We start from the raw sequence: 22567 nt of genomic DNA on the forward strand, positions 1-22567 counted from the left end.
CTGCTGCTGTTCCGAGACAGAAAGGAGCAAATAAATTTAGCTCCGTCCTACGCATCCTTCACAGCTGCTTATTGACCAAACAGAAAGAGGCCTCTATTTCAACCCTGGCTTCTTAGCATTTTTCAGCCTGATGAGGTCCGCCACCACCCTTTCCAAGGGGCCTTTCTAGGAGATGACCGACCCCGGCCGCCGGCTGCCTTTAACGCTGGGCAAGAGGTTGTATAAGGTGCTCATGTTTGCCATCCTGAAGCAAAATGGCGGCCACCAAATGTTTCCACATGGGCCTTGGCTCCTGGACTTTCTAACGAATTCTTTGCAAGGCAGAATGTGGGGAAGGCTTGACTGCTCAGAGGCCAGCCTCTAGGTCCCAGAGCCATTAGTTTAACAGCACCGTCTGTGGAAATAAAGAACTTGCTGACTGGGTCTGCGAGTTAAGAGAATAGAACAAAGCACTGAAGAGGTTTCATGGGGCTCACCAGCATGGACGGGTTCCTCTGGGACAGCAGCAAGCTGTGGTCCTGGAGTTAGACAGATCTGACTTCAAGTCCTGGCTGTGATACCCGACGGCAGGATGCCTCTGGGCAAGGAAGGCTGTTTCCTCACCTGGAAATAAGGTGCTGGCTACAACGTCGAGCCTCTGAGCCTCATGAAGCAGGAATGATACGCTTGTTGTGCGCACTGTCATGCGATGAGCATGCCCAGCCCAGTTCGTGGTGTCCCAGGGTGGCTTCAGTGCATCTGTTTCACCTGCCTCAGCCTGCCCCCTTACCTTCTGGCCACAGCAGCCCTCTCTCTCTTCTCTGTAAAGGTTCAGGGCTCACCGTCATTCTCACACTTTGGAGGTGAGCTTGTGACCTGGGACTGATCCTGGAGACTCTCACACTCCTGACTGTAGGGACTACTTCCTGGATATGCACAGGACTCAAGCTTTAGATCATCAGAGCTAACTTCAGGGATGCTGGTGGAATTATGGGGATGGAGGGAAATCTTTCTGCTGGGTTTCTCAGTGGTGAAATTTGAAACATGGTGCTGCTGGTGGATCTCTTTATATAAAGGGAGGGAGAATCTGCCTAAGAATAAAGCCAACACAGAAGAAAACAATCATGCAGTGACTGTGTTCTGACCATTTGAGCCCCTTGATCCAGCCATGCCTGAAGCCATTGCCCCCACGAACTTTCTAGTTATATGAGCTAATACATTCACTTTTGGGTTTAAGCCAGTCTGAGTTAGGTTCTATGTCTTGCAATCCTAAGTATCACACAGCTCAATACATATCTTTTTGAATTTGAACTTACTTGTGGCCTCATGCAGAACCAGGAGGTTCTGCTCACTGCCACCTCCAGAAGTGAGAGTCTGTGAAGAGTCTCTGTGTTCTGGCATGCTGATTTCCTTTGGGCCCCTCTTGAAGACAGGAATGTCATATGGTGGAGAAAAAAGAAAAAAGGAGTGAATTTTAGGGTAGAACAAATTGAGCTCAAATCTTCATCATTTATTAGCTCAGAGACCTTGGGCAAGTAACTTATTCCCTGTGGTTCTCTGTTTTCTCAGCTGTGTCATGGGAGGATAGTACTACCTATGAATGGCAGTGTATGTGGGTGCTAGACTCTAAGGCCAGGGCGAAGGCAAAAGCGTCCATGAAAATCTTTCAGACCCCCACCCTTCCCCCGAAGAGTTGAAACACCTTGCTGGAGAATCACACTTAGTGGTGACATGACAGATGCTCACAAGAGGAAAGGCTCCTGGGTTTGGAGGCTGAAGGTGCGCAGGTCCACACATTTCCTTTGCGTGCTTCCTGTGTGGCAAGTCTACATAGGGACAGGACACGGGGTGCTGTCCACACCCTTTTAATGAGCATCCCCCTCTCTTCTTTTTGGCCAGTGGTGTGTGGTTGAGCTGGTATATGTCGATGCATGCAGGGTGTGCCAGCCCTGCTGTTGCCTCATAGACTTGCTGTGGGTATCAGAGAGGCCCTGCATAGAATGGGCTTTGCACAGAGCAAACCCTTAGGTGTCCCACTTGCTAACTTTTATTATTTTCACATGTAGCTCAAATCGTATACACAGTAGGTGTTCAGCATGGGTTTGCTGAATTGCCTAAATTCATCAGGAATGCTCCTGGCCTTGTGGAGGAGAAGGCGACCATTCCAGGGAATCTCGACACATGGTTCTTGTCTGAACTTGCAGCTCAGACCACACCTCTGACCACTCTCTGCTCCAATAGTTGTCCCTCTTGTCTTTTCCCAGACCTCAGCCCCAAATTCAGGGAACATGGGGTCAGTTTGCTTAGAGACCACACTCTGGCCCCCTGCCCCAGCTCCTACTCTCAACCCTCATCCACTCCCTTTACCTCCGAGGTCCTCCATTTCCTTCCCAATAAAATAGGGATCCTAACCCCCAACTCTGCACAAAACTTGTCTCTGGGGGCTTGCTTAAGCGCACCAGACTTACACATGGGCATCCCAGGCCTGAGATTCAGTCTGCAGGCTTGTTTCATTGGGCCTATATATATATATATATATATATTTTCTATTGAATGTTTGAATTACATATTTTCTAGTATTTTTAATTGAGGGGTACTTTACATAATATGAGGTGAATCGTTTTAAAGTGAACAACTCCACGGCATTCAGTACAGTCACAGTCTTGTGCAACTGCCCCCTTGATTTCGTTCCAAAAAATGTTCATCACCCAGAAGGAAGCCCCATGCCCATTATTCATTCATCCCCATCTGCCTCTCCCCCAGCTCCTGGCAACCACTGATCTTTCTGTCTCTAGAGATGTACCTGTGCTGGACACTACGTATAAGTGGAACTATACACTGTACGACCATTTGTGTCTGGCTTCTTCCGTTTAACATCATGTTATCGAGGTTCATCCCTGTTGTAGTCTGTGTCAGCACCTCATTTCCTTTTTTTTGTGGCCAAATACTATTCCACTGTATGGATAGACCACTTTTTGTTTATGCCTTTAGCCATTCACAGACTTTTGACTGTTTCCGCCGTTTGGCTATTTATGAACCATGCTGCTATGAATGTGTCTGTGGGCACACTGGTTTGAGCACCTGCTTTGAGCTCTTCTGGGTGTGTAACGAGGAGTGGAGTTGCCGGGTCGTATGGTAATTCTGTGTGACGTTTTGAGAAAACACCACACTGTTTTCCATGGTGTCTGGGCCACTTTGCATTCCCACCAGCCATGGGTGAGGGTTCCAAATTTCTCCACATCCTCCTTAACACTTGTTACTTACCATTTTATTTTTTTATGATAGCATCCTAGCTAGTGTGAAGTGGTACCTCATTATGGTTGTGTTAGATCGTAATAGGTAAAAGGAAAAGATTTCCCATAAATATCGAGAGCAACTTCAGGTTTCTCTTGAAAAAAAGGAAAGAGCTGTCAACACGGGATTGCATTCAGGAGGAGGCGGGCATTGTCCATGGCTCAGCAGCAGCTGGGCCTTCCACTGGGGCATCATTTCCTGGTGCTCCACAGGCCCCACCCGACCCTAGAGTTCCCCCAGCTCCGAATCGTCGGCTTCTCATCACACTCCACTGCTGTTTTTCTTAAAGAAACAAGCACCCATGTCTCCATCAAACAGGAGGCAAAAAAGACTTGGAGAGAGCCCTGTGTTTTTAAAGTATGGGAAGACCCGTGATTCTCTGTGGAAGTGTTTCGTATGCATCTGTATCCTTTACTCTTTTCTGCCACCTGGTCCCTGTGTGCATCTGAGTGGGCGACACACACTCACAGCCAGCCCTGTGCCCCCTCCTCCCTTAGGGGTTGGGGGGAGGGCAGAACAATGATGTGGGGCCTGTGCCCTTCTCCCAGGCTAACGCGCCCGGCCAGCCTGGACTCTCCTGGGTTCTTACTCACGCCATCCTTCTTCCTGGAACCCTCTGTCCTGCCCTTCCCCACCCAGCCCAACTCCAGTTCTTCTCCAGGTCTTAGCGTAAGCACTGTTCTCTCCACAAAGGCTTACCTGCTGTTCCAGAGCACATCAAGTTTCCTTGCTGTGTGTCCTTGGAAGACCGTGAGCGCCCCCCAACTGCCCCGAGTCCCCAGCACAATTGTCACTAATTAATCCGTTACATAATTTCTTCCCTTTTGTAAAGTTTGGACCCCAGATGCATGCATTCGTAGAATCACACGTCCCAATTTATGCTACAGATTCAGCACTTGTCTGCCTCAGAACCCTCTCGTATTATTTTCTCGTGCTTTCTCGTATTATTTTTTGCCTTCATCTAGTATTACCACTCTCACAGGCAGTGACTCCAGTGTGTGCAAAATAAATCCTTCCAACCCACTTTCCAATGCTTATGAAACATACATAATGTTGTTCTTTGGGTGTGTGTGTTTTAAATTTATGTCAATGGTTTTGTATCATAAATCTCAGTCTAGTTCCTACTTTTTTTCATCTCATGCTGTTTTTAAGATCTATCCATGGTGATATATGCAAACCCAGTGTATTATTTCTGCCGGCTGCGTGTTATTCCATGATCTGCATTCATCATGTTTGGTTTATCTGTTTCCCTTGTCATGGACAGGTAGGTCACCTCAAGCTCCTTGCTGTGACAAACCTGGCTGCCACCAACATGCTCACACATGTCTCCTTGTCACCCTAGGCAGGAGTGTCTCCAAGATACATACCTGGGAGAAGCATTGCTGTTTCCCAGATTGTTATGGGTTGAATTGAGTTCCCCAACCAAAGACACATTTGAAGTCCTAACTAAGGTTATTTCAGGTGTAATTAGTTAAGATGAGGTCACACTGGAGTAGCCTGGAACTTTAACCCTGTATGACTGATGTCCTTACCTGTTCAGTCTCTAAGTCATCTCCGACTCTTTGCGACCTCATGGACTTCAGCATGCCAGTCTTCCCTGCCCTTCATAATCTCCCAGAGTTTGTTCAAATTCATGTCCATTGAATCAGTGATGCTGTCTAACCACCTCATCCTCTGCTGCCCCCTTCTCCTTTTGTCTTCAGTCTTTCCCAGCATCAGGGTCTTTTCCAGTGATTTGGCTCTTTGCATCAGATGGTCAAAGTATTGGAGCTTCAGCTTCAGCATCAGTCCTTCCAATGAATATTTAGGGTTGATTTCCTTTAGGATTGACTGGTTTGATTTCCTTGCAGTCCAAGGGACTCTCAAGAGTTTCCTCCAGCACCACAATTCAAAAGGATCAATTCTTCGGTGCTCAGCCTTTTTTATGGTCCAACTCTCACATCTGTACATGACAACTGGAAAAGGCATGGCTTTGACTTGATGGACCTTTGTGGGAAAAGTGATATTTCTGCTTTTTAATACAGTGTCTAGGTCTGTCATAGCTTTCCTTCCAAGGAGCTAGCATCTTTTAATTTCAAGGTTGAAGTCACTGTCCACAGTGATTTTGGAGTCCAAGAAAATAAAATCTGTTTCTGTTTCCACATTCCCCCTTCTATTTGCCATGAAGTGATGGGACTGGATGCCATGATCTTAGTTTTTTGAATGTTGAGTTTTAAGACAGTTTTTTCACTCTCCTCTTTCACCCTCATCAAGAGGCTCTTTAGTTCCTCCTCACTTTCTTCCATTAAAGTGGTATCATTTGCATATCTGAGGTTGTTGATATTTCTCCCAGCAATCTGGATTCCAGCTTGTGATTCATTCAGTCCAACATTTCACACGGTGTACTCTGTATATAAGTTAAATAATTAGGGTGACAATATAAAACCTTGATGTACTCCTTTCTCGATTTGGATCCAGTCTGTTGTTCCATGTGCAGTTCTAACTGTTGCCTCTTGACCTGTATACAGAAGACAGGTGAAGTGGTCTGGTATTCCCATCTCTTTAAGAATTTTCCACAGTTTGTTGTGATTCAGAGTCAAAGGCTTTGGCATAGTCAATGAAGCAGAAGTAGGTTTTGTTCCTGGAATTCCTTGCTTTCTCTGTGATCCAATGAATGTTGGCAATTTGATCTGGTTCCTCTGCCTGGTGAGAAAATACCATGTGACCATGGAGGCAGAAATTGGAGCAATGTAGCAGAGAAGGTGATGGCACCCCACTCCAGTACTCTTGCCTGGAAAATCCCATGGACGGAGGAGCCTGGTGGGCCGCAGTCCATGGAGTCGCCAAGAGTCGGACACGACTGAGTGACTTCACTTTCACTTTTCACTTTCATGCATTGGAGAAGGAAATGGCACCTCACTCCAGTGTTCTTGCCAGGAGAATCCCAGGGATGGGGGAGCCTAGTGGGCTGCAGTCTATGGGGTCGCACAGAGTTGGACATGACTGAAGCGACAGCAGCAGCAACAGCAGTTGCAAGCCAAGGATTAGCAGGCATCATCAGAAACTAGGTTGAGGCAAAGAAGGATTCTACCCAGAGTCTCTGTGGCCCTGTTGACATGTACCCTAGGTCTGTATCCTTAGGCTTCTCTGAATATTTGGAACTTAAACTTTCTTTTGATGATGAATACTGATGACTTGGATCACTCTCATATACAAACACTCTCCATCCATCCATCCATCCATCCATCATCCATCCATCTAGCCATTTATTCATCCATCTATACATACATTCATTTATTTCTCCATCTATCCATCCATCCACCTAGTTATATATTATTCATCCATCCCTCCGTCCTTTCATCCATCTATCTATCCATTATCCATCCATCCTCTCTCTCCACAGATTTTTATTGAGTTATTTCTCAGTTCTGGCTCCACAGTAATGAATAAGACAAGTAGTTCTTTGCCCTCATGGAACTCATCTTTAGTGGGGAAGACAGACATTAAGCTAACAGTTATTTAGACACAAGTGTGATAAGCTCTGTAAAGGACAGATATAGTGCCTGTGAGAGCAGAGAATGGAGGGTCATGGAAAACTTCATTGCAAAGGTGACATCAAAGCTGAGGCCAGAAGGGTGGGTCAGGATTGGCCAGAGGAAACATGGGCAGGAAGGGCCTCCCACCACAAAGAAAAGGTGTGCATAGCTTGAGATTGGAAAGCATTTGGTGCTTGTAAAGAAGTAAAAGAAAGTCAGCATAGCTGGTGGGGGGAGGTTGGGGATATGGCTGAATAATTGGCTGAGCCAGTATCAGTGAGTGTGTGCTAGGGACCTATCGGTCCGCAGGGAAGCCCCACACTACGTTAGGAGTAGGAATTACTTCCAGCCCATCCATGTGGCTCATTTCAAAGCCAGCTCCCTTCGTTTGCTAAGGAATTGGCACAACAACATCCACTCCATAAAAGAGGTGAGCAATAACACAATACTCTGGAAATGCCTCAAGGCACCTAGGACAAAACAAAACAATTACATAAATCCATTCATTTTTTGCCATTATTAAAATCCCGCAAGTTAGTAACACACAGTAAAAACAAATGTAGTGAATATCCTTAGCATTTACCTGGCTCCAGTATTTCTTGGAGACTAAAATATGGCTTTTAGAGGCTTGTCTCATTTATCCTAGAACCAGGACTATGAAAGTGATAAAAGGTGGGACATTACAGATGAGGCAGCGAAGAAGTTGAGAGGTTAAGTCACCTGCCAAGGTCATACCGCAAGATGGAGAAAGAGGCTGAGGAAGAAGACAGGCTTCCTGCCTCTTGGTCCACTGCCAGACCCGTGACAGCCATAGCAGGGAGGAATCACTTCTCTCCATAATTGGGAATACTACTGAGAGCTAATTTCTCCCCACTAGATCCACAGAGTGAAGAGCACTTGACCTGGAGTCTTGTTAGGGGGGCGGTCTGACATGCAGACTGTGAAAACAATCAGCTAGCCTCATACTTCCATTTCTCTTTGGCTGCTCCTGTCCAGAGAGAGAGAGAGCGAGCACCCCAATCAAGCCTGGCCTGCAACACATCCACGGAAGGCTGTCAATACTAGGGTTTTACCAACACGCAGATTCTGAGACAATAGCTTAGTGCCTCTTTATTGATTTAACTATCATTTCAGGTCCACAGCTCACAGCTATAAACCAGCCTACATGAAACCTTACATTATGGTGCTTCTCTTCTTCTTGAGGACACTACATTCCATTAGGAAAACCAAACAATTAGAGATGGACTTGACAGATGAGCCTGGTGTTATTACCTCACTAAACAACAGGGCCATCCTTTTAGAGGGGGACACCCCAGTACACATGTAGGATTTGGTCTACGAAATGTGCAGAATGTGGGGGAAGGTTAGGAGTTTGGAACTGGCATATACATACTTCTATATATAAAGGCAATTGCACCCCACTCCAGTACTCTTGCCTGGAAAATCCCATGGACGGAGGAGCCTGGTAGGCTGTAGTCCATGGGGTCGCAAAGAGTCGGACATGACTGAACAACTTCACTTTCAGTTTTCACTTTCATGCATTGGAGAAGGAAATGGCAACCCACTCCAGTGTTCTTGCCAGGAGAATCCCAGGGACGGGGGAGCCTGGTGGGCTGCCATCTATGGGGTTGCACAGAGTCGGATACAACTGAAGCGACTTAGCAGCAGCAGCAGCAGCATCTATAAAGTAGATAATCACCAAAGACCTACTGGATAGCACAGGGAGCTACTCAGTGCTCTGTGACAACCTCTATGGGAAAAGAATCTGAAAAAGATTAGATATATGTACTAGTGTAGCTGAGTCACTTTGTTGTACACCTGAAACTAACACAACATTGTAGATCAGCTATACTCCAATTAAAAAAAAAAAGAACATGCCCAGGCACCTAACCCTCTAGTGGTCATCCAAGTTTACTCTCAGAAGTCCTCAGGGAATTGCGCTTCAGAGAGAGACCTTTCTTCTGACCTAATTTCAGAGTCCAAACAATGAAAATTAATTACTGCACAAGTATTGATTAAGTGCCTACTACATCTAGATCCTGGGCTGGACAGCAGGGACATGTAAAGGCTTTATGCTGTAGGTGTGGTCTGAATGCTCTCAGCATCCCACTCAGCATACTACTCTGGGTGTTCCCTGCCCATTTCTTCCGGGCTTGTCCTGGAGATGAAGCCTCTTTGTTATCTGTGGTCTAGGAGTTCAGAGAATGGCCAAGCAAGGGTCTTTGATAAGGCAGAATGGGCTGGGCTTTGAAGGATGGGCAGAATAGAGTTGGGAGAGGTTGGGGTGTCTGGTAAGGCAGTATTTTGAGACAGGCCAGTTCCCATCCATTTCCATCTTCCATCCATGGACATCTTAGCTGATCCAGGACACTGGTGAGGTCACATAAGGGCAGGCTTGTAGACATCTGCTTTGCAGACACACAACAGAGCACACACATGGAGTGCACACACACACACACAGAATCCGTCTATTCTAGGCATGCTCATTATCAGCTAACTTTAGTCATCTTTAACGCTTGCATCTCAAATACCAAATACTTTAGTGTGTGCTGTCTATGAACACACACCAAAAATAGTTCTGGGTAGATAAACACATTGCACCAAGAAGCTGGCTGATTGCAGTGTGAGTCGTGTGAAGCCACTGCCTCTTGGATCCCTTCAGTGCAGCCGAGGTAGAACCTTAACACAGGATATCAATAAATAACTAATGTGAACTGTCCCCTGGCCCCAGCCAGTGATGCAGGCAGCTCACGACCCCCGGTGGGAAAGCTGAGATGCTCTGTCCCTAGGCCTTTGACAGGATATGTCTGCCTGAGGGTCAGACCTGTGGCTGAAACCCTCTGCTTCCTGCACCCACTTCAGCCCCCAGGACGCAGCAGCTCTTGCAATCAGGTGTGCAATGGCTGCAGACCTGCGTCATTTAAGGAGCTGACGAACATCAGTGAAAAGGAAAAGTTGACAGTGCCTTCCTGTCATCTGCCTCTTTCCTTCGTCATTCCCAAGTACCTGATGCTGGCTACTGACTTATAATGAGAATAAAAAGATTAAAAAAAAAAAAAGAATTACAGGAGTGTGCAGCCTTGTCTCCCCCCACCCACAACCCACAAGAGGAAGGACCCAGTATCATCTTGTAGTGGGTGGAGTGATGGCCCCCTGCAAAAGGCATGTCCGTATTCTGACCCCGCAGAACCTGTGAATGTGACCTTATTTAGAAAAAGCATCTTTGCAGATGTAATTAAATTAAGGAATTTGAAATGAGACTATCTGGGATTCATCTGGGTGGGCCCTAAATCCAATGACAAGCGTTCCCATGAGACACACAGAGGAGAGAGTCACAGGGGCAGGCCATGTGAAGACGGGCAGGAAGTGAAGCTCTGACAACACAAGCCCAGAAATGCTAACAGCCACCAGGAGCTGGAAGAGACAAGGAGCAAAACTCTCCTCTGGAGCCTCTGGAGGGAGCACAGCCTTACTGCCACCTTGATTTTAGACTTCTGGCCTACAGAACTATGAGAGAGTCAATTCTTGTTATTTTAAGCCATGAAGTTTATGGCAATTTGTTTTGGCACCCCTAGAAAACTCATATACATTTCTTGTTGCATTAATGGAAAAGCGGGCCAAGTTGGGGAAAAAAAAAAAAGAATGGGGAAGCCAATAGGATTTAAATAACAGGTTGCATCTATGGGGCACTTACATGCCAGGTTCCCGCTCAAATCAGAGTGACAGAACTGTGTTGGTAATCAGCAAGGTGAGCCCCAGCACTCATTCTTTTAAGCAGCTACCCTGTACTTCTAGAAAAGAGCAGATGCTGTATTTGGAAAGGGAGATGGGAGGGGAAATGAAAAGTTAGAGCTGAAGGAGAGTTGGGGAGAATTCAAGAGTGACTTGGGGGCCAGATGCCATTTAGGAGAAATACCAAAGTTCCAAAGTTTTGCTTTACATTATAAATAAGATTTTTTTTTGGATGTTTCCTGAAAATTTTGGTAAAGATTTAAATTGCTCTCTAGTTATCTCTAAAAAAAAAATTTTTTTTTAATATGACAGTGCTGAGATTTGCACTTTACCTGTGTTTTACACAGGTTACTTTTTTCAAAACATGTATTTATTTCGTCTGCTTTGGGTCTTCATTGCTGCACCGCGGGATTTCTCTATTGTGGCGAGTGAGGGCTACTCTCTAGCTGCAGTGCATGGGCTTCTCACTGCAGTAGCTTCTCTTGTTGCAGAGCACAGATCTAGAGCACAGGCTCAGCAGTTGTGGCACACGGGCTTAGCTGCTCCATGGCGTGTGGGATCTTCTTGGACCAGGGATCGAACCTGTGTTTCATGCATTGGCAGGTGGATTCTTAACCACTGGACCACCAGGGCAGCCTCTAAACAGGTTACCTTTTTTTTTTTAAACTTATTTGACATGTATTCCTTGTGCTCTGGCTTATCTGCCAAACTCTGCACATTCAGTGCTAGGCAGACCTGCAGATAAGTGAGAACCAGACCCTGCCCTGGGAACTTAGTTTATGAGGTGGGTAGGGCCCAGCAGATGAAGATCCTTGAGTTTGGATGTCATTCTGTGGGCAGTGGGAGTTTTTACGCAGGGACAAGGTTGAGAGAGAGAGAACTGGCTCTGTGCTCCCCAGACTGCTGGGAATCTCTGCACCCTCTGACTTTTAGCGGCTGATGACTAAGTAGGTAAACTGATAAACATACTAGACTACGGAGGATGAGAGTTTCCCCATTAAAGTAACACCACCAGATTTTAAAAGTTTGGTGGTTTGTTTTTTTTTTTTTTTGCTGTTTTCCCCTCTAGGCTTTTTTAGTATGGGGTGGGGAGAGAATGGGAAATGAGGCATGGAGTGATGCTAATTGACTTTCTTCAGATCTTATCACTTTGATGGCCCCTACTGAACCCCGTGGTAGGTTTGGTCCTGGCTTTCAGAAAATAGTTGCCTTGACAATACAGCCGAAACCAGTTTCTGTTCATCTTTGAGAATACGGCAGAGTCACACCTGAGGTGATGGTACAGCTCTCCAGCTAATCGAATTCAGATCATGATCAGAAATTAACCTTGAAAGCCCTTGGAGAGACGTTCCACTGGGGGTGGTCGTGATTTCTCGCTGTCAGCCCAACACAGCTGGGTTTCTCCAGCTTTGGAGAAGGTTGTTGATTGCTCAGCTGAGCACCAGATGAAGCTGGCCAAATTTTAGAGGCTGTCTTACACGAAAACAGCAGATATTTATGTGCTGGACTCATGCTGAGGGCTGATACTGCATGCACCCCAGAGAGGAAAGGCAGGTGAACCCTTGCCTTAGCACTTACATGTATTTTAGTCTATCTTTTCTCTCGTTATCATGCTGTTATTATTACTATTCTGCAGAGTCCCATAGTTGAATGAACATACAGAACATAACTGCATACATTGTAGGACCAGACTGTAGCATAAATTTTTCTTAAAAGTTCTTGCCTTTCACTATGAGAGTTATCTTTTCTCAGAAGAAAATTTGGCCAGCTCAGCTGTCCGTGTGGCTCTGCTGACGGATCACAGTCTTCCAGCCAAGTTGGGTCTTGTCCACAGTGATCTGGAAGCCAATTTTCTGAATAAATCACAAAATCACTCCAGAGTTGGTATATTTACCCCAAAACTTATCTTCTATTGCTGTGCACACAGAAGAGTTGTGAATGTACTTTGCATTTTACAATATTTTATACAGTGTGGCATTTCCCAAAGTGGTGGAAGAGGGGAGATTGCAGAGGAAAGGGGCAGTTTTAGGGCCTCTAAGGGACGATGAGGTACAGGGAGGGCAGGTGAATCCCATTAGCTACGAAAGACAAGTCAACTAGAAAAGATGTGAGGAGCCTCTTCTTGGCAGACCCAAGAAAGAGGGACTTGATAAAAACACACAGCTGCGAGGCACCTCCAGGCAGGGTCTGCAGCAAGTTGCCAGGCCAGGGCCCAGGCAGCCCTTTTGCAATTAATTATCTGTGCCCAGGGACAGCCTGACATTCCAGTGGATTTGGGATTACTTCTCATATTGTCATTTAACCTTCCCAGAGCTCAGGTCTCTGCTTCAGCTCCTGGGTTCACCTCTCTCAGTCTGTTTTCTGACCTACAATATGGGGGTAATAATAATTTGTGGGGATTAAATGAATTAATGCAAACGCAAAGCATTTCCCAAGTTCCTGGCACACGGTGCACAACTTGCTTTGTTAGCTACCAGTCCTGTTAGTGTGCCTGTTTAGAATCTGTGATCCTACCTACAAGCTTTCATATACTGAGCACTGACTACGTGCCTGACAGCACTGAGCACCTTACATGATTTTAATTCTCACAACAGCTTCAGGAGGAAGCAATTACAAGGCCCATTGACCCTTGAACAACATGGATCCACTTACCTGCAGATTTTTTTCAATAAATACTATGGTCCTACATGACCTGTGGCCAGTTGAATCCTCCATGTGGAACCGCGGATATGAGGGCCACCTAGAGAGTTATACTGGGATGGTTTTGACTGTGCAGGAGTCCATGCCACTAACCCATGTGCTATTCAGGGGGCTGGAGGAAGACAGGACATCGGCCAGGGCCCCACAGTGGGTGAAACCCGGATTCAGAGTCAAGGCTGACCACATCTAGAAGCCTGGTTTTTTACTACTACATTGAAGAATAGTACATGGGGCTGATTTTATGTGCCACATAGGTGACATTTTTACTTATAATAGTTACAGATCCTATTTAAATTTTCCTTTTAAAATAAACATTCAGCATTCACTTTGGTACCACATATCCCCAAACTGGAACATACAGAGAAGATTTAACAGCCCCTGAGAAAGGATGACATGCAAATACATGAAGCATTTCATGTTTTCACAGTGTTATATGTCAATTGTATCTAAATGAATGAATGGGGTAAACTTGTTTAGCAGCACTATTCACAATAGCCTAAAGGTGGCAACAGCTCAAATATCTACCAACAGATGAATGAATAGTCGAAACGTGATAGATGCAGATGGCAGAATATTACTCAGCCGTAAAAAGGAATGATGAACTGACACAGGCCACAACATGGACGGACCTCAAAGACGTGGTGCTGAGCGAAAGGAGCCAGACACAAAATCACATATTGTATGACTCTGTTTATATGAAATACCCGGAACTGGCAAATCCACAGGGACAGAAAGCAGGTTAACGGTTATGAGGGGTTAGGAGGAGGTGGATACGAGAAGAAACTGCTTCATGGGTGCAGGGTTTTTATGTTGGAGGGATGGGAATGTTTTGGAACTAGATGGAAGTAGTGGTTGCACAACACTGGGAATGCACTAAATGCTCTTGAATTGTCCGCTTTGAAATAGTTGTTTTCATGTTCTGTCGATTTCACTTCGATAATTTAAAATAATATTTAAGTTTAAAGAAGGAAATGAATTTTCTTAAAAGTTAATTTAAAGAAGACTAGGAAGTAAGCCATAGCACAGGGGGAGTGCAAAGGTGGTTCTTAGACAACATGGCACCGCATTATCTGCTAGAAGTTCAAGGCATCTCCGTCAGGGTTGAGTCTGATAGTCTTGAGTCTTGCCCTCCTTTGTTTTTCCTGCCCCGGCAGCCAGCTCAGTGCTTCAGAAATACTTGTTGAGTTCAGCTCAGTCCGGCTTTGTTAATTGAGTTAAGGCGAGCTGAGTCGTACTGAATGCACCAGCTGGCTGGCCTGGAGGAGATCCAAGCTGAAGATGTTAAGAATCACACTAATTCAATAAGTGGCCACAAGGTAGTCTAAATAATGAGCCCACGTGCCTCTCCTTACCCGACCCACCCATGTTCTGCCTGCACTTTGGGAGCCTTCTCTCCCTGGAATCCCGTGTGTGTGTTTGCCGGAGACACCAGGCAAGAGAGCGTAGGAGAGAAGGGAAACGGAAGTGGAGAAATTTCTGTCTGGGTACAGGTGCGGCCCCAACTGCCTCTTCCTTGTCCACGCATTCATCATGCACCTCATGTACATGAGCTCATGCTCTTGGTTCTGATGGCTTTAGTTTGAAGCTGGCTGAGCACCCTGGAGAATCAGATTCACCTCTCTGCACCTTCATCTCCTAACCTGTGAAATAATAATAACAGCACCTATTTTACAGATGGGGAGACGAAGAGGGTCTTGGGAGGATTTGATGGGGTTCTTGGGAGGATGCGACGAAACAATACCCATCAAGAACTTAACATACACTTTTGAGAAGACTGTAAGCACTTGAAAAAGGTTAGCTGCAATGATTAGCAGTGACCGGTGCTGCAGAGTGGTGGGTCTGAAACACATGGCAGGTCTGGAGCCCAGAGACCAGCTTTCCAGACACAGAGGACAGAGCAGAGAAGTTGTTTGTAAACATCTTAAACAGAAGCGCATGGTTCACTCATGTAAGTTCTTCTGGGACAGTGACGTAAGCTCCCAGGACAAGGCAGGAGTAGCGGAATCTGGCTGGTGTTCTCCATGCTGGCAGGATTTTACCTACAGAGGGAGTCCCCCGTGGCTGCTTGTACCCAGAGACCAGAGAAAAAGCCACACAGAGTTTCCCTCTCTCTGCTCTGCTCTGGGAAGCTGCGCCATTTTGCCTCCTTGACTAACCAGTCAGTGAGGCACGGCAGGAGTGCGTGCGATGGTCTCTGTCCACAGACCTCTAGCCAACCCGCAAGGTGGCAAGTGGGAAGGGCAGGACACGGGAACCCTGAGGTGTGACTTCTCAGACCCTGCACTTTGCTGCTGCCCACGTGGCCTTGGCTAGGCTCCTGCCTCTTTCTGGCTATTATTGTTACTCATTTATGAACGAGTGAGCGGGCAAAGGTTGCAAAAAACAAACAAAAAAACCCTGCTGATTTTCAAGCTTTAAAACTATAAGAAACTGTTTATTTAAATTAAAGTGTTCAAGGGAATGAAACATACAAATGGACCCAAGAGTTGTTGCGTAGTGGAGAGAAGGGCAGGTGTCCTATAGTCCCAGCCGGCAGTCCTCCTGGCTCGCCACCACTCTTCTTCCATCCAGCAGCACCTAAGGAGCACAATTTAAAAACTGGAGTGAATTCCTGGGGTAGAAGTGGGCCTAGAGTCCCAGGGCTGGATAGAGGGTGGGGGTCCCCGAGGTGGTCTGCCGCAACACGGAGGAGCACAGATCTGCGTGCAGGCCTGCCTGCCCTGTGCGCCTGGCAGCGTGATGTGGGAGTACAGGACACCGTGGCTTTCTGCCCACCCAGCATCCATTTCTCCTTCTGGTAAGAGCACGTTGGTGTTCCCCAGGGGAACCACTCACCCTTACTCTGTCCCTGTGACTTGGCCAGGCTTTAGCAGCGAGCATGTAATGGAGACACGGGCAATCAGATCATTCTAGCCCCTTTGCCCTAGTCATTGGCTTAGCAATGGGCAGCTGAACCTATCAGAACCCACCAGACCCAACCCTGGGACTTTTCCAGGAGGCAACCAGGAGAAAGCCTCCATCAGACTCTATAAAACAGAAATCCAAACAGGGAAAAGCAGGGCTGAAGAGGTGAGGAGAGGCAAATTCCTGAAGACTTCAAGGAGAGCCTGGGTCCTGCCATGCCTGAAACTCACACGGCCCTTACTTCTCAGTTAAAAAGTCATACACTTTTGATCTGGCTTAAGTCCATTCAAGTTAGGAGTTTGTCATTTTGCAACTGAAACCTCTCGACTAATACAATGGGCAAGTTTTTTTTTTATCCCCCGTAAGTTTCGGTTTTCTCATCTACTAAGTGTCTCTAAAAATCCATACACCTCACCCCTGTGGAGCGAAAGTTGCTCATTCCTGTGCAACTCTTTGCAACCCCGTGGACTGTAGTTTGCAGGCTCCTCTGTCCATGGGATTCTCTAGCCAAGAAGATTGGTGTGGGTAGCCGTTCCCTTCTCCAGGGGATCTTCCCTACCCAGATATCAAACCCAGGTTTCCCACATCGCAGGCGGATTCTTTACTGTCTGTGCCACCAGGGAAGCCCCACCTCCACCACACCCCTAAGTGGATCTATAAACACATGTATGCCATTACAGCAGCAGCAGCAAGACATCGGCAAGAGTGGTTAAGGATTTTGAATACTCTCTAGTTCTCAGGAAAGCAAAACAAAAGGTGGCTACTATCAGTTCACTATATTCTCTAAATGAGAGTCGAGAGGAGAAGCAGAAGACAAATAAATGTCCATTATAAGCAGGAAAGAAGAAAGCAGGAGGCCAGATATTAATGGGAAAATGCCAGGGGAATGTATATAAGGCCTCAGTTTTGGACTTTTTTCAATTCGATGGTGGGGAAGGGGTCTGCAGGGGACTAACATTCCCACAATTATGCAGGTGGGGCTGAGCCCAAGGGAAACTCTACCAATCATATAACCCACCCCCTTCTCCACTTCCCTCCTTCCCCCCAGGCTCTTGAGGCCAGGGAAAATCTAGAGGAAGAGTTGAGAGGGGTTTGTCTTAGAGAAGGAAGTAGGGAGGCCTGCGCTGTGAAACCGTGGATGAGCGCTTGACAAGCTCACAGCCAGCTCCACGCACGTGGCCAAACCTTAGCTGGACAGACCAGGGTCAGGCTTGTGCAGCCCCAGAAGAGCTGTTTCTGGGGACTGCCATCTCAGCACGCTATTGTGGTCTGCCCAGGAACCCTTGAAATCGAAAGCCCTGAGCTCCCCTTGTCACTGCTAGCGCACATAAATACCACCAGGGGGGATTTCCCACGGAATTTTTTGCAACCACTCAAATGTTTCATTTCCCATTGTTTGCCAGCCCCTCTCCGAGCCTCAACTGTCAAAGCAGCAACAAACACAGGCTGCTTTTCCCCCAGGACCCCACGGCGCTTGCTCCTGCTCCCCCTCCACGTCAGGAAGCTGGCGTTGGCAGGATTTGATCGGCTCGGCCGGGGAATAAGGTCTGTTAGTCAACTAGTGAAGCACGTCAGCAGAGGGAATACCCGGCGCTACACAGCCCAGCCTGCTGCGGAGGCTCGGTTCTGTGCCACCTCCTCCCCCCCCCCCCGCCCATTATTAGTATACTCATGGCGACTAATAATTATATTTATAGAAAGAAACCCCTTCCACGAATCCAAAGCACTTGACTAAAATATACACTGCAGCTGTTAATTTTTCGCTTTTTGAATATGAACTTGAATCTTTTTTTTACCTGACCCAGCATGTTTTAATGGAATTCTAAGTAGTAGTCCATACATCAATGCTTAGAAAACATCATCTTTATTGACTGAAAACATCTGTTTTTGACAAGCACTGTTCTGGGCATGTGGGGGACCTGAATACCATAAAGTGGTGTCGTGATTTTATGGCAACATGGGGTGGAGAGCAATAATCAGGGAGTTTATACAGGGGATGTTGGTCTGAGGGCTGGTAGGAGTAGCCAGGCAGACACGTCTATGATCTCTCACCAGTTGGCAATGAGTACACGTACTGTGTGCAGGGTTTCCCAGGTGGCTTACTGGTGGCTCCTGCCTGTCAATGCATGAGACATGGGTTCAATCCCTGGATGGGGAATATCCCCTGGAGAAGGAAGTGGCAGCCCACTCAAGTATTCTCGCCTGGGAAATCCCATGGACAGAGGAGCCTGGCGGGCTACAGTCCCATGAGGTTGCAAAAGAGTCGGACATGACTGAGCGACTAAACAGCAACACGTAGGATGCATGACCCTGGGCACCCAGACAAGGCTGAGACACGTGTGACACAGGTGGTTCTGTGAGGCTCAGGGATGGTAAAGATACCTGTAAATATCCGTTCACCTGGGCCCACCCTGTGTACCACAGAGGTTGCCCTTGTCATGAATTTATTCAGGTAGCCACTCATTCACTCCTCCATTAAAGCCACAAATATTTACTGACTTTTTTTTTAGGGTGTGCCAAGTCGAGGCTATACGCTGGGGGACACAAAGATGACCAAAGTCAGCCTGGTGCCTTTCCTCTGAAAGTTTTCATCCCAGCAGGGTGTTCATTAAACAAATATCTACGTAAAATTATAAAGAAATATACAATTTTTAAAAAAAAGAGCAGTTAAATACACACGAGAATCTCCCTGCTCCTCTTTTACTGATCTCCCGCCTTATGCCAAGTGCTGTAGGGGCCACAGATCTGAATCAATGCCTGGTGCAGCAAAATCCCAAAGACCAACCAGAACTCATGACAGAAAGAGGCCAGGCAGGGACCACAGTGGCACTTTCCAGTATACACGGCTCTTTTACACCATGGACACTCTGGATCCTGCCAGTAAGACTGGGTTTGGCTGTTTAGGAGTTATTCTCTCCGCGGGAGGAATTCGAGACCGGGAGAGATAAAGGGATTGGCCTTCCTGAGGTCACACAGCTCGAAAGGCCAGGAATGCTACACCTATTTTTACAACGACAGAAACGGAAGCAGAGCAGGGCGGTCATCTTACTTTCCCAGAGGCACACTATCTGTCAAAGAAGAGGAAACAAAAGTGCAAAATTCTAGTGGGAAAGAGAACAGACGATCTTGAGACAGGTGAGTCTCAGAAAGTAGAGATGGAGGAAGATGATAACACAGAGTATGAATTCCAACTCACAAAGGGACCTCACCTCTGCCTCCCGTGGGTGGGTTTTAGTCTGGCCAGAGCGTGATCTGAAGTCACTAGAACCAACACATAGTGACCCCTCTGATATCCCAGACATCACAACATTCCTGCAAGGAGCATATTAAAACTCCCATTTTCCAGATAAAGAGGTTGAAACTCTGACCACACACAAAACTGTGCAGTGGGAGAACCACAGTTTATACTGTGGTCCTTCTGATACTAGGACCTGTGGAGCTTCTTATACCCAGAGCTGCCTCCCTCTGGGAGCCTAGGAGTGCTGGCAACAGGATGCTGGAGGAGGTGGCCTGGGGAGGCAGGGCCCAGGGGCGAGGACAGCCTGCCCAGGAATGTGGCCCAACCCGCCCACTTTTTAACACGGTGGCATCTCTGACAGACCCTCTTGTCCTTTTCCTGTGCTGGCCTTCCTAACGCAATAAATAAACCCTTAGAGAAACGTGACCCGAGCCAGGCAGTAAATGATGGCACTGTCAGTTGTACACGACTGTTGAAACAAACACAGACTGTAATCATCGTGCTGTACGGGGAGAAAGACATTTGGCAAATGAGATTCCATTTTCACATTGGTTTGTGCTGAGCATATAAATTTCCTGCGGGCCGGCCAGCGTTGGGGATGTGTAATTGATTGCCTGCATTATAATAAACAAGCCGTGACAGGTGATCATTCATCATATTCCGCTGAACGTTCCAGCACACCAGAAAACGGAGGAAGAGAGGGAACAAGCGAGCGAGGGCAGAGGAGAGGAGGAGCCTGGGGGAGGGGAGAGGGTCGGAAAGACTGAGTATTCCCGACAGACAGAAAGCCCGGGAAGGGGCGGGGGCAGAGAATCCGCAGAGCGGGCTCGGGGAAAGTGAAAGCAATTACTATAATTCCTCTGATTATCTAATTTGTTCTTTCTGGTCTTCGTTATGTGACCCTCCCGCCGCCCCCGCCCCCGCCCCCGCCCCCACCCCATGCCACTCCAACACAGGAGATCCCCCTCGGGGACTTGGGAAGACACAGATAGAATGCTCCTCCCAAGACTGAAGAGGGGCAGGGGAAAGGCGAGGTGGGGGAGGGGCCGGGTCTAGTTGTAACCGGAGTAGGTATGTTCGGGAAAACCTCGGGAGGAGGGTGTGTGTGTGTGTGTGTGTGTGTGTGTGCGCGCGTGCGCGCGCGTGCTCGTGTGCTAGTGTGTGCGGGACTTAGCTTCTCTTTTGCTCTGTGATGCCTCCAATCAGATGAATAGGAACCAGTATCTTTACATTTTAAAAATGTAAAGGGTGTCTGGGGAAACAGAACACAAATGAAAAGTTCCTTTTATTGAGGGAAAGAACAGAAACCAAGTTGGCATCGGGTCTGGTTCCAGAAGCCTGTCAAGTGGGGCTCTCACTCGTCTGCTCTCATCCCCCACTCCTAACCCCTCCCCAGCCCCAGCCTCACTCTGCCCTGGGCCCGGGGGCTGGGGTCGAAAAGGAGCTGCTGGGAAGCACCTTCCTCTCCAGGAGCTTCAGCCCAGACAGACACGAGGCGGAAGCCCATTGGCATATGAAGGACAGCAAGACAAACGAAGAGCTCTCGAGCCAGCGCACGCATTAAATAAGTACTTACAATATGCAAAAGCCAAAGCCCTCAACAAGGGAGTGAGTGAAGAGCAGAGACAGGGATGGATTCGTCTCCCCAATTCTCACCCTGCCAATTTCTAGCCCTCCGATCCTCACCCACCAAATGCCCTCTCATCCCCTCTCGGTTACCGATGGCTTAGCGCAGGTGAGCCTCCTACCCTGGGAGCTGGGCGTTGAGGGGGCGTGGCCCGCGCTAAAATCGGGGGCGGGGTCTGGGTGGGGCTTAGCCGGGGGCGGAGTGAGCACAGAGAAAGACAGTAACGTGATGGGCGATTGCTTTCCATCTCCCACTGCTTCCTAGAATGCACTCTCTTTTAATCCTATAGCTTCGACAACTGTAATCTGTTACTTTGGAGATTCTTATAAAGCCGCTGCTTTTGGAGACTGCTCGAGAGACCTGCCTTCTAAAAGCTGTGATATCAGCCCCAGCGGTGTGAGCTGCCTCCCCTCGGTGATCTGTGTGGTCTCTGAAAAATTAACAGCTTCTCTAGGTCTCCCAAGAATCCCAGGAAGAAAGCTAGGGCAGGCGCTCTTGTCTCAATTCGCTTATTTCTTCCCGTCTCCACATAAGAATTCATGAAATAGGTCTTAGGGTCCCAATTTTACAGGGGAAGAAATGGAGGCACAAAGAAACGAAGTTACTTGCTTAAGATCTGGCAGCAAAAAGAATAAAAAATGGAACCCAAGGGTCTTTTCTTCCATGCTGTCCACGTGCTTTCTTCCTTCAAGCCCCAAGAATAAGTGTGCAAAGGGATAATGAGGGAGGAGAGTTGAGTTTGTTTGGGATGACCAAACCCTCTTGCTTTAACCTGCTACGTATTGTTCAGATCTGCCTCTTTCTTTCCACCGCTACTGTGCCCCCTGATCCAAGCCATCGTGCTCCTGCACCAAGGCTTCTACCTCCTCTCCCATACCCAGCCTAATATTGCTGCCCACTCACATCCATTTTCCACCAGCCATCAGGATGATCTGTTCGTTGTTCTGAACATGAGAACACCATCCAGATCGTTCACCAGCTGGCTCAGTCTACCTCACTAGCTACATCTTTTGCTATTCATACTATCATTATCATCATCCTTACTATAAAATTCATGTAACATAAAGTTTACCATCTTAATGATTTTAGCATGTGTAACTCAGGGACATTACGTAGATTCTCACTGTCATGCAACCATCACTACTCTCTAGTCCTGAACTTTTCATCACCCAAACAGAAACCCCTTACCCATTAGAGGTCACCTCTCATTCCACCCTCCTTCAGCCCCTGGCAGCTACCAATTTGCTTTCTATTTCTATGGGTTTGTCTATTCTGGAAATTTCATATAAATGAAAGCCTGTGGTGTGTGGCCTTTTATAACTTCTTTCACTTAGCACTATGTTTTCAATGTTCATCCATGTTGTAGCAACTTCATTTCTTTTGATAGGTGAATAATATTCCATGGCATGGACAACCCAACTTTTGTTTTTTCATTAATGAATATTTGGGTTGTTTCCAACTTCTGGCTATTGTGAATAATCCCTCTGTAAATATGTGCATACAAGATTTTGTTTGAACATCTGTTTTCAATTCTTTGGGGTATATACTTAGGAGTGGAATTGCTGGGTCATATGGTAA

General features: G+C 47.1%; 2 long non-coding RNA genes and 1 pseudogene across 5 annotated transcripts in view; 2 read left to right on the top strand and 1 right to left on the bottom strand.

The window, feature by feature from the left end:
- The window catches only part of LOC121816951 (uncharacterized), a 282412-nt gene that overhangs the window by 77435 nt on the left and 182410 nt on the right, over positions 1 to 22567 (top strand). The gene's annotated exons all lie outside the window — the stretch shown is intronic.
- On the top strand, positions 13548 to 13643 carry LOC114108938 (U6 spliceosomal RNA; annotated as a pseudogene).
- On the bottom strand, positions 15622 to 21093 carry LOC132658002 (uncharacterized). Its single transcript, XR_009596874.1, has 2 exons — positions 20939 to 21093; positions 15622 to 15797 (listed from the first exon to the last, which is right to left on the bottom strand). It is a non-coding gene; the product is annotated as an uncharacterized LOC132658002 (long non-coding RNA).

Source organism: Ovis aries, chromosome 17 (genome assembly GCF_016772045.2).
Source record: "Ovis aries strain OAR_USU_Benz2616 breed Rambouillet chromosome 17, ARS-UI_Ramb_v3.0, whole genome shotgun sequence".
In the NCBI taxonomy this organism is placed as follows: Eukaryota; Metazoa; Chordata; class Mammalia; order Artiodactyla; family Bovidae; genus Ovis; species Ovis aries.